Source organism: Ambystoma mexicanum, chromosome 2q (genome assembly GCF_040938575.1).
Source record: "Ambystoma mexicanum isolate Mex_15411 chromosome 2q, UKY_AmexF1_1, whole genome shotgun sequence".
NCBI lineage: Eukaryota > Metazoa > Chordata > Amphibia > Caudata > Ambystomatidae > Ambystoma > Ambystoma mexicanum.
This window is the reverse complement of record NC_090924.1, coordinates 1,275,930,990-1,275,944,340: the sequence shown is the minus strand read 5'-3', so window position 1 is coordinate 1,275,944,340 and position 13,351 is coordinate 1,275,930,990.

The following is a 13,351-nucleotide window of genomic DNA, read 5'->3' as shown; positions in this document are numbered from 1 at the left end:
GAGTAGTCTCTCTTGAGCACTATACACCTGCTCTGGACGATCAAACATTTCCTTAAGGGCTCTCACAAAGCCATCATAGTCATCCAGGAGAGTGTCGCTTGTATTCACTAGGGGTGTTGCCCAAGTCAATGCATTTCCAGTGAGGTGTGAAATCATAAAACCCACCTTTGCTCTAGGAGTGGAGAAGTAGTAGGGCTTGAACGTGAAGTGAACTAAACACGAATCAAGGAAGGCGTGGAGAGTCTTGGAAGAACCGTCATACTTGTCCACTATTCCACCCAATATTACATTTTCTTTGGTTGCGGAATCACGTGATAGAACTAGCTGCTTTAATGCTGCGTTCTCTGCCTTGAGGCTCTGTACCTCTGTTGTTAATTCCTGCATGCCTCGCATGAGGTCTTGAACAGCGGCTTCCATCTCTGAATCTGTATCATTTTTAAGGCGTCTCAATCTGTCACAAGTCTCTCCCCTTCTCACCTGTTTCTGTTGTGTACTTGCGACCTTCTGGGATTTCTTCTTCTTTACGGTCCGGGATTTGTATAGTCCCGAACACCGGTCTTCGGCGTCCAGCGTGAGAGTAGCGGTTCAGTTTCCAGGAGTGTTCTACAAGTCGAGGGTAATTCCAGGAAGTAATTAAGGTACGCTCAGAGGCACGGAAGACCGTGAATCGAGCGCGGAAGGTTTTCCAGGAGGTTGGGGAGGAAAGGGAACAGGAGGGAATTCAAGGGACTGGGAACAAGGAATCAAGCGAGAGCCCCGATCGAACTCTGTGTAAGCACGTCTGACTACAGGTAGCGGTAGCGTTGAGACGCGCAGATCGGCGGGGGCGTGTCCCTTTTGTAGAATGAGCAGCGTGGAACGCATAGCCCGATCCGGAGTATTCTGTTCCGGGCGGCCAGGTTGGAAGGATAACTGCATGCAATCCCCTGCGAGCCAGGGACCAGGAGGTCCAGAAAGGACGTAGACAACGGTTCATGATAGTAATTTTGTTTTGATTCTTATAACCTTTTCCTTTCAACCCCTTTTGAAAGTTACTGAAGTGCCATTATGCACCCACTTCAGGGGAGCCTAACTTGTTCACAGACGCATTGGTTGTGTACTGTAGTGTATTATAGTGTGATATTGAGCTGCTTCTTGCTAGTGGAATGTTTTCTAACTAAATGTGTAAATAAATGTATATTGTTTTACCAAGAAACCTTCAGTAAGTGTTTGTTTGAACTACTGTGATTGCAAGTCCTTTGTGTAACATCTTGTACTGCTCACATCCCTCTTGAGATAAGTCTGGCTGCTCAGCCACTGCTACCACATAACTGTGTAGTACAGGCTTGTACCAAAGGTGAGATTGTGCTTACACCTGTAGTCTTAATTGTGTAAAGTGTTCCCCAAGGGTACTGCATGTAATTCTGCCTAACAGCCCGAGCGACCAAGCCCCTGACAATGTGGAAGGAGTGTGGGGTCATGTATACGTTTTCATCTGCTTATCATCCACAAACCAATGGCTTGGTTGAGAGGTTTAATAGAACTCTCAATCGCATGATTGCAGCTATGGAAGAACCCCAAAGGAGAAAGTGGGATCTCCTGTTAACATGCTTACTCTTTGCTTACAGAGTGGTACCTCAAGAGGGTGTTGGTTGCAGCCCCTTTGAGCTTCTGTTTGGTCACCCTGTGAGGGGACCACTGGCCATAGTCAAGGAAGGGTGGGTGCTCCCTACTCCTCCTATCACTGCCAATGTAGTGGATTATGTACTAGAATTGAGGAAGAAATTGGTCTTCCTGATGGCTCAGTCTAGTGACAAGCTGAAGGCTGGTCACGCATTGGTCAAATATTGGTATGACCAGACAGCTTCTCTTCTTCACTTTACCCCAGGTCAAGAAGTCCTCATAATGACTCCTATCAGGCCTATAGCCCTCCAGGATAAATGGTCAGGCCCTTACACAGTTGTGGAGCAGCTGGGTGAGGTACATTATTTAGTGGACCTTAGGAGGCCTGGTGAAGCCCCCAAAGTGTTCCACATTAATAGACTGAAGGCATTCATTCCTAGGGTTGAAATAGCTGCACTGCATCTGGTATCAGACAGAGAAGAGGAGGAATCAGAACCTCTTCCTGACTTATTTCAGGGTAGCCCTTCAGATAGCTCTGTTGAGGGTGTCATAGTGCTCCCTCACCTGACTCCTAACCAACAAGTGGAAGTAAGAAATGTCTGTGGCAGTTCTCCCCCTTGTTCTCACTTACTCCAGGTTTGACACATTTGTGCAAACATGACATTGACACTGGAGATAGTGTACCTACCAAATGTAGGGGTTACAGGATGTCAGATAAGGTGAGATATCAAAACAGAGGTCAACAAGATGTTGGATCTTGGGGTGATTGAGCCCTCCAGTAGTCCAGGATCCAGTCCTGTGGTTCTGGTACCAAAGGCAGGTACTTCTGAATTGTGGTTCTGTGGATTACAGGTCTCTGAATACTGTCACCAGGACAGATGCTCACCCTCTGAACTGATGAGTTGGTGAACACGCTGGGTGCTTCCAAATACCTCAGCGCTTTTGACCTTACTGCAGGGTATTGGCAAATTGCCCTAGCAGAACATGCCAAGGAGATGATAGCGTTCTCAACTCCAGAGGGGCTTTACCAGTTCAGGGTTGAACTGAATAACCTCAGCCCTTTAAGATGAGTAGCAATTACATCTTCATCAGTGACGTCAGTCAATCTGTATCTCTCCCTGATGGTGATTACTGTGCACCATTGTCTGCCTTCATTATCAACTTCATCAAGCATAGCTAAATCTCCTTGCACTGTAGCTGCTTGTAATTCTAAGGGAAAGACTTGTCCCTCCTCTTCAAGCATAGGTATCCTGGGTCTGAATAGAAACTCATCAGGTATTCTCACAGTTCTCCCCACTAGGCCTAGTAGCCATGTCAACAAAATGCCTCATAATGAAAAACTTCAGGTTCCAACAGAACTGCTCGTATGGTCACTTGTCCTGCAAACGCCATTATAAATTCACTCATGTTTAAATAATGCATTCCTGGTGTTCAACACACTATACCTTCATCAGTAAACAAAAATGTCATATTCAACGTAGTCATTAGATCTCGACCTAATATATTGACAGGTGTCTGCCTTGAATATAGCAATGGCACCGACATTTCACATTCTCCTATAAAGACTGGTAATTCTTCAGTAAAAGGAACTCTGCTTGTAGCTCCTGTGAAACCTTGAGTATTCATGGCATTGCCAGACATTGAACATTTTCCCTCTTGTATACACAAGCGTGTTGCACTCGTGTCTACTAAAAATGAAAAATGTTTGCCTCCTATACTGACGTCTAACGTCGGTTCTTCGTGAGGATTCGGCATCACAGATAGTATTGAACACATCAGGTCGCCCAGTGAGCTTTCCTATTGTGGATACAGCCTCATGCCTGTACCTGTAAAAGGATTCCCTCCCTCTACAGTGACACCCCCCTATCCTAGGAGTCATTCACTGCCCATGCTTTTGCTTTGCTGTATCTGTATAGGTGAATGCTGCGACTGCCCTTGCGGCGGATTCACTGCTGCTTGCTGTGTCTGAAAACCTTGCTGCATTCTCGGCACTTGTGTCTGCTGCACTGTTTGACTCTGAGCAATCCCATCTCCACTCTGCTGTGAATACGCAGGCAGGTTTCAAGTCCCCCCTCTTGTAAATTGACAATTCTGCACAAACCCTTGACTTCTACACACACAAGCAAAATGCCCTGTCATTCCACATGTCCAACATATGGGAGGCGGAAATCTCCTATTCTGCCCATGCTGCATATCTTGATTATCATTCTGCATATTTTAAAACCTACCTTGATTGCTCTGAAAGTTTCCCTGATTATTCTGCCAATTCCCTTGAATATATTGAAAATGTCTACCTCGAATTCCTCCTCTTCCTCGTGGAGCAAATCCATTATTGCCCTGATCAAACTGCCTTTGATTATTTAGCTGCGGCATGCTTGTTACCTGCTGTGAATTTGATCTGTCTCCACTAGTTATCATTGCCCCTTCAATTTGTGTACTTAGATAACATCTTATACACTAACTTTGCCTCTTCGCCTTTCCTGATATCATCTTTTGTGCGATTCTTTTCTTGCAAGAGTCTGCAATAATGTGCGATGGTCAGCTGAATTTCTGACCACGGTTTTGCCTCCATACCCACTAACTTCTTGAGATGCTTCTGTACTGGATCTGGCAGCCCCTGGCACAGTATATGATAGAACACAGGTATAGATTTACCCAAAGCCTCGCGTATCTCCAAGGCCCACTGCTCTTGGAAATTCTCAATGTAAACAGGTGGGTCTTCCCCTCCCTGCATCTTTTTCATCATCATTGCTCCCATATCGGACGTTTCTGGATACAGTACTGTAAGCGCTCTACAGTTTTTGAATGTGCTCCGTCATGAGCAGTGTTAACCATAGTAACACCAGCATACCCTGCTCTGGAGCAAACATCATCAGCTCTCTCTCCAAGGATGGCAATCAGGAGACCCTTAATTTCCCCTATAGCCAATGTATTTCCTCCTGTCATCTTTTCTAATTCATGTATCCATTTCCCAGCACCAGAAGTTAAACTCAGAAGTGTACACCTTAAGTTATCCTTGTCCATCTGGGACCAAGGTATATACTGTGGTCTGGTTCCCCCTTTCTCTAGAAAGGGAAACTGTGAAACCCCAAACTCACTCTCATCTCCCATCGTCTGTCTACTCAAGGCAGGGACAATATTTCCACACAGTCTTCTTCCTGGCAGCACCTTAGTCTGCTCACAAAAGGTGGTGACTCCCCCCTCTCACAATGGGGTTGCCCTTTAGGTTGATCTAACTGCATCAATGATTTTGACGCCCAAGGTATAGGTACGTCTAAATATGACTGTCTCACTTCCTTATCCATTGTAAAACATCACTCAGGACCACATAAGTCACCTCTATCTTCTTCACGGAAGGTGCCTCTGTCTTCATCTGACATTTCCGGTGCCCAACTCGTATAACTTCTCTCCTCCTAAACTCTGTTTAGACTCAGTCTATGTAAAGACAACTCCTTGGGCTTCGTGCTGCAGGAGGCTACCTCTGTATCGTCCAACTGTGTACTCTTGAGTCGATCATTTTTTCCCTTCCCTTTTAATTCTTTCTGGGCTCTCATGTCACGATAAACTTTATGAATCACTTCCCCAATGCATCTAGAGTCAAACTCGTCCTCTAGATTTACTCTAGATGGGCCTGGTAATGACTCGTATTCTGGGAAGAACTCCTCTATGTCCTCCCATGCTACTTCTGGATCAAGATTCCTATCAAGATCGCATGCTCTTTGCCTTCTTTTTTGTTCTATTTCATCATCAAGCTCTCTATGCTTTCTTGTTTCCTCTCTCACTCTGCCTTCCTCTTTCTTCTTCACATCCATTCATTCGTTTGCCCTTTGTATCTCCTCATCCTTTCGTCTTTGCATTCATTTTTCTCCTGGCCCTCGTCACTGCTTTGCTCAGGCGACTCGTATGCCGGGTTGCTGTACCCTGTTGCTTCTTTAAGCTCCCTCAATGGGTACAACCTATCGTCTTTCTTGTTTTCGCCATCTACTTCAAGCGGGGTGGGGAAGCAGAAGGCTCCTCACCCCTCTCTGTGCAAACATTAAGGATCCAATCTATAGGAGGCGGCTCTTCTCTTTCTTCCTGGTACATTTTCCAAAGCTCTAGGCTTGCTAGTCGCTTCTATAGCTTTTTTCCCGTATATGCTTTATGTAAATATGTTATCATGTGCTGCAGAACTGCCTTCGATAGTGAGACTCCTTGCAGCCATGGTAACAACATTTTATCCGCTGTGCCCTTCACCCATTCTGCACTATACTGTCTAAGCTTAGGTTCATGTTTCGGCAATTGCATGCAGAGGTGCACAAGTTGAGTAACATCCTCCATTTTTAACTCGTCCCTCTTGACTATAAATACTCGTTTGCTTTTGACACAGATTTAAAAAACAATACTTTTCAGAAAAACAATATAATATGAGCGTGCACCAATTGTTGCAGGCTCCAATCCCTTTAAATCACGTTTTTTACTTTAATCTTGCTAAAAAACACAATCAACTTAAATTCGAACAACCAATTTAATTTTCCAACCTCTTGTTTCTCATTTTTTCATCAATCACTTTTAACTATGACATCATTACCAAAACATAAATACATAAAACAAACAAACAAACAGACATACTTGACCGGTCACATATATCTTGTATCTCTTACAATCTTTTCTCTAAGAGTCATCTTGCTCTCTAAATCAATATTCCTATGGAGTTTAAATCAACCTCTTTTTAAGTTACGTAACCAAACTCATCATCTACGTCATCCGCAATGGGATTTTAGGTTCAGATTTCTTCTGTTACGTTCTTTAAAACACAGGCACAGATCGTACTCTATTATCGCAGTCTCTCCTCACTATACCTTTTAATTGCTTGGCTTCACACAAGTCAATTTCTTATTCACTATTTAACACTCTTGTTCTCAAGATACGTTTACCTCGCCTCCCTCCGTTACTCGTCTTCCCCTTATTACTTCTTGTCACTCATTTCCCATACACAGTTTTGCCACCTTGCTCAGTTTTTACTCACCATTCGCATGTTCGCCTTCTGACTATCGGGATTGTACGCCTCTTCTACCACCTCTTCAACTTCCCGTTCGTTCAGCTTCTCGTAGACTGTGGAAGGGGATTCCGTCTGAAACCGGAGGGACCCGTCACATCCTACTTGCAAAACTTTAGCAAATAAGCTAAACCACTATCTGTGGGGAGCTTCACGTCCTGTTAGCCGAATGGCAGAGGTCGTGCAATATTGCCGGGACTCCAAAGTTTACTTATGTCGATGGATTTTTTAAACCATCCTCTGCTACCACGTGAACTGAATAACCTCAGTCCTTTAAGATGAGTAGCAATTAACCTGGAGATGGATGGGGATGCACATTTTATTCATACATCAATAATCGAAATGACTCGTGGTTTTCAAGATAGGTAGTTGGCAAAAAGGATAACTGTTTTATCATCAATTATCTAAATTATCTAAAACAGGGAGTGCAACAAACATCAACGAATTCTCTCGATCCTCTTACTCAACGAGTTTCATAAAAAACTGAGCTTATATATCAAAAACTTGTCATCACTGACATTGACCTACGTTACTACCAACGCCATCCTATGTGGCAAACTACAAAAACCTATGAGTAACTGCGATAGGCTCTTAGAGAACATCTAAGTATACGATACATAATAACCTAAAAAGTGTGAATCTGTGATTGGTTACTTATCATCAGGTTAGGCAACAAAGCCCTCCCTCTAAAATGACCACTTATGAATGTCACTAAATACACAACGTCCCATTGGCTACACAAACTATAGGACCCTTAATTATGTGGTCCCTTACAATTGGTTAGCACTCTAACATCCATCAGTACTTTTCCACCTATGTCTAGCAGCGCGCAGGCTGGCCTTCCAGGTGCTAGTGAGCTCCTCTTAACCATAGCTTCCCACCAATTAGCATATCAATCCTTCATCACCTCAGTGGTCTGCTTAGTCAATTAGGCTTTGAAGCTCGGCCTTGAGTTTGTTCTGCATTGTGGAGAATTCAGGGGAGTGAAGGCACCCTTTGCCCTCATGTGTAGATGTGAGCATCTTGCTCGTCCAACTTCATCCTTGCATGTGACTGAAAACCATGGAATTGAGCTTTTACTGCCTTTGAAATCCTATTTTTGAATAGACCTCTGACGTCTCCCTTGTTTTGTCTATGTCTTCTGAACAGGAGCTGTTCTTTCACACGATTTTGTATCCAATGTCAGTTCACTCCAGCCTGATAAGACCTTGGTTTCTCGGCTTGGCTTCATGGCTCATCCAGCCTCACCTTCCTGAGATTTACTTGGTAATTAATTTTTTTCTTACTGCGACACACTGAAAATGAGGCCTTCCTTTACAGTCCAGCTCTGCTATAACACGTTAGTGGAAACATCCATCCTTTTCTCTTTATGCATATATGTATATATATTGGTGCATACCGCAATCTATTCACTATAAAGCTAGCCTCAGGATTACTTTGTCTACTTGCGTTTCTTTTGCATCTGTACACGTGTAAAATGACTTGATATCTTCATGAATTCTATAGCATAAGCTTCTTCACCTTGATACCAAGATGTCACTTATCGTTGATACTTTATTGATGCCTTGTAGAATATCTGCATTTTCTAGTCTCTGCATGTTTTCTAGGCATGTCAGCTCAGCTCTGTGTGACGTCACCATTCGTTTTTACCATCCATTTGCTCCGCTTCTTGCGGGATTTCATTCAAATGGCCATCATATTTTCTTGTATGCAGGTACGGTTTTCTCAATGGGAACCTTGCCTCCAGGATCCTCCTAGGTATCGGTAGACTCACTGGTACTACACGGTTTTCGCATTCGGGCTCCCATCATATAGGCAATATGGGTGAGGTGGTTGAGGTGGGGGTATTTGGCTCCTCCTCCACAGGGTATTGCCATTTGGGTTCAAGAATGCACCTGCCACTTTTCAAAGGCTAGTGAATCATGTTCTAAACGGGTTGGATGAATTCTGCTTGGCATATCTGGATGATATTGCAGATTTTAGTGCCACCTGGGAAGAGCATGTGAAACGCCTGAGAATAGTGTTGCAGGCCCTTCAGAAGGCCCACCTGACCATAAAGGCAAGCAAGTGTCAAATTGGTCAGGGTTCAGTGGTCTACCGTGACCATGAGGTTGGTGGAAGGAGGATACAGGATACCCAGTAAAGTACAAGCAATACAAGACTGGCCTACCCCCACTACCCAAACCCAAGTGAGAGCCTTTTTGTGCCCAACTAGGTACTACAGGAATTACATGGCAGACTATGGGACCATAGCTGCCCCTCTGACTGCTCTCACTACTCCAAAGAAACCCAAGAAGGTCTCACGGTCTGAGGAGTGTGGGAAGTCCTTTCAAGGCTTAAAAGACTCCCCGTGCCAGGCCTCTCTGTTCTCAGGGCCCCTGACTACAAACATTATTTTATTGTGCAGACAGATGCCTCTGACACTGGCTGTTCTATCACAAGTAGATGAGAAAGGCAAGGAACACCCAATTGGATTCATTAACCACCAGCTTAAGGACAGAGAGCTCAGGTGATCCACTATAGAGAAAGAATGTTTCTCTGTCGTCTGGACCCTAAGGAAGCTGAGGCCCCACCTCTATGGGACCCACTTCATTGTGCAAACTGATTATAAGCCCCTAAAGTGGCTAATGAATATGAAGGGAGAGAATCCAAAGTTGCTAAGGTTGTCCATAAGCCTGCAAGGCTTTGACTTCACCATTGAGAATAGGTCAGGTGTCTAACATACTAATGCTGATGGGTTGTCCAGAATTTTTACTCGACCTGATCAAGAGGCCCATCCAGGGGTGGATTAGTTCCACCTTGTCCTTGGTCTGAGGGGGCGAGTGCTAGGAAAGATTTCTCCAAGTGTGATTTTCCCTCCATATTATTGACCCACCAAACCTTTTGCTTTTTGTTCGTCTATCCTGACCTGACTCTTTCCAGTAGAGCACAGCCTTCAGCTACGCTCCCTTGAGGTTTTGCTCATTTGTTATGGGAAACTGACACGCCCTTCAGACTGTCAGTACTGGGAAACTATGTTTCCCTTAATCTTTGACGTTGTTGCCATTTCTTGGTAACGTTTTATCTGTGTGCCAAGTACCTTACTGTACCGCACACAGGACTCTTTTTCATTTGAGGGCCCGAGACACCCTCTTAGGAATTTTTGGTGGTGTGCCTAAAAAGAACCGGTGGCAGTAGTTTACTGGTAATTTAACTTCTTTTTTTCGTACCATACCGCGTTTATCACGTTTGGTCCCTGACGGTGGCCAATGCCGAAAATGGCTGTGCCACAAAGTCTTTTTCTTCTGCCCTTTGGCCATCTTGTCCCTTAACCTTCCCCCAGATCGAGCTGACTGGGGCTCCTGCATGTCACGTGTGCTGGGGCCCAGGAAGAGGGTTGGGACTGTCTGGTCCCAATCCACACTACTGGTGCCAGGATATCTGGTGTGCCTGAATGAGTGAGACCACTGTGGGCCGTGATTGTTTCACATCTGGCGTGCATGCAAGATGGCAGTTCTTCCATTGGCTGTCCAAATCTGAGCTCAGGTGATCCTCCAGCACTGGTCCACCCCTAGGAACTGGATTGAATAGTGGTGGCTGTGTCCTGGCCACCTGGATGACAGATCTCCAGGGACTAGAAGGTGAGGCACCTTCAGGTTTCTCACAAGGTGTATCAAGGAAGATAGAATTGGCAGAAAAGAGAGGGACAAAGGGACCTGTGGGAAGGAGACCTGCAGGAGGCTCATGTCTAGAGGGGGCAACTGAGGCGGGGCCTGTGAAGCCCAGGAAACCTGCCCAGCCTAAGGCGAGTTGAGCTGATTGGCTGTTGCAGGGACAGGGGCCTCTGTGGCAGAGGAACCAGCAACTGGAGCGCAGGACTGTGAGAGAGAGAGGGACGCTGCCTGTGGCCTGAAGGAAGTAGCAGAGCAACTGGTGGGCAGAGACCAGCCCTGGTGAGTGAGCCGGGCTAGCATCAACCAGCCCACCACCTAAAGAGGCTGCGAAACGTAGCAGAAGCCCCTGCAGAACCATGCCACAGACCGGGGAGTGTCAGGAGTGGCACTCGGTCGGCAGCCGGAGGCGTTCCTAGCAGGCAGTGAGATCATAATTCTTTATCGAACTGAGGTTGAAACCTGAAACTAAATACCCTGAAGACATATTGAATATCGAGCAAATGGGAACTTAAAATTGAGCAATTTGAGCATTTATTCAACACAAAATTTAATGAATTTGAACTTAAGCAAATTGTGCCTTTTCTAAACACCAAACTCAGAGAAAACCTGAAGTTGAGCACTTTTGAATAACTGGTGAATATCAGCAGAGTAAACCTCGCAATTAAGCTTGTTGAATGTAAAACTGATTACAGCTTTTTGGGAAAAGCAAGTAACCAAGAACCACTAAAGGGAAAGTGCCCATATGCCAATAACACACAAGAAGAGGGCACCAGTGTGAAATAGTGCCATATAAAGGTGGGGCAAGAGTAAGACCACCACAAAGTGAACTTTGTAAATAAATACAGTGCGTCAAGACCAAAGACTGGTGGGAGCTGTGCGACTTTCTCTGGTAGAGCCAGCAGGCTACCAAGGACGACCCATAGGAGGGTGAACATTATCCACCAAAGCCAAGAGGCCGACAAAGAGAGGGATCCTGGTTGCGTGATCTGTGATGGGTGGACCGTGTGGTCTGACAACTGCGCCTAGACCAGTGAGCCCTGATAACCAAAAGACACTGTGGGATTAACCAAGGAAGAATCTTAAAGTTTCTTTGAACTGTGCTATTTGGAACTTGGGGAAGGGAACCCCAAGGATTGTGTAAAACTGTGTTACCTTGAGTGGGAGAGAGGTAATACTGAGCCTTTTTGTAGAACTTTCTTGAACTTAGGGAAGGGGGCAGAAGAAGACGCTGAGAGCTGGAAGCAGCTTAGAACTTTGTTTTGATCACCGTTTGTTTGATTATTGACATCCCTACACATTGTTTAGCTTTAGTTGTGAGGAGAAGCATAGGTTTTGGATACAGACAGACTTCTAAGTTGAACCATTGGTGCTTTGAAACAGTATATTCTTATTATATAAGTGCCTAACAAGCAAACAATAACTAAAAAAATAAACTGTTTGACTCAGACTTTCCTTAGTTTCGTTCAGGTAGGGAAATCCCACCTTAGCATAGGGCAAGTTAGACCTTCTACCATCCTGACATTTGAGATAATAAATCACTTTATTTTGAATCTTGAATCTGTTTTCTGTGTCATACTTTATGAGGCCTTCACAATTCCATTTGTCTAACCAGCCTTATGTGTATGGTGTCTGGTGGACTGCTCAAGTTATGTGTCTTAGTTCAGGTCTTGTTCTTTCCCCCTTTAGTTTCAGATAGTATTTATGCAACCACACGAAGGGAGCCAAGCATGTGGAGGGAAGCTTCAAAACAAGAGTGATTTTTGGGGGCTTCATTGATAAATTCAGATTGTTTTTGTGTTCATTCTGGAATGCATTTCAAGCCACCTTTGCAAGTTGTTCCTAATACATGGCAATATGCCCCATGTAGGGACATGCAATCCTAGATTCCTGATAAGAATAAACAGTGCTAGTCTACTGGAGTACTGCCAACAGACAAATTACGCCGTCTCACTGACCCTCACAGGCAGCATGACTTTCGACCAAACATGTACAGTGACCCAACTAGACTTGGTTCTACAGCCTCTGAACCAAAAGGCTCTCTTCTCCTAGATCTCAGTGGTTCACTCTGTCTTGTTTGTTAATTTACTGTACTGTCAAGTTACAGTATGATATGATATGATATGGCATTTGTAAGGCGCCTATACACAAGTGTTTCAAGGCGCAACGAGGCAAGGAAGGGGGAACAGAGGGAGGACAGAGAGCACAATCTTTCTAGGCCAAGTGACATTGAGATTGTGCAAGTGCAGGGGGGGGAATGTCCCCAGCTAAGGGGCAGTGGCAGTGCTGTACATGGGATCAAAACAATGAAAAGAAGTGCGGCCAGCAGGCGGCAGGTGCAAGGGTAAGTGCAGACAGCAGGTGTCCAAAGGTGCAGGTAAGGGGACTGTAGGGTTACAGATACAGACCCAGGTGCAAGGGTTGCCGGGAGGCAGTGCAGGTGTGCGATAAAAGGATGGGCAGGGACCTGCGCCCAGAATCAGAGGGTAGCCAGGTGACCAGTGCAGTATCAGACAGGAAATCCGCAGGGGAGAGGAAGAGGGAAGGCAGAAGCAAAGAGGAAGGTCTTGAGGTGCTTCCAGAACCGGAGATGGTTCTCCTCAAGTTTCAGAGAGGCAGGGAGGCTGTTCCAGAGGGAGGCCCCAGCCGAGAAAAGGGATCTACCACCAACTTGTTGATTGGAGTAGCGACTGACACTGAGGCAGTTGGAGGTGGAGTAGCGAAGACCTCGAGATGGAAGGTATTTACGAAGAGAGAGTTGGAGGTATTGAGGACCCAGGCCCCAGAAGGCCTTGTGGACAATCCAGAGGGTCTTGAACGTAATCCTTGCAGCCACTGGGAGCCAGTGCAGAGATGTCACTGCTGGAGAGATACAATCCCTGGGCTTGAGGCCAAGGACAAGTCTTGCAGTCCTATTCTGGACGAGTTGCAGAGGGCAGAGAGTAGAAGCAGGCAGATTTAGACAGAGGATGTTGCAGTAGTCCAGCCTAGAGAAAACCAGAGCCCTAGAGACAGTGAGCTTCTGAGGAAAGAAGAGGAGTTTGAAAGGACCACCGCATGC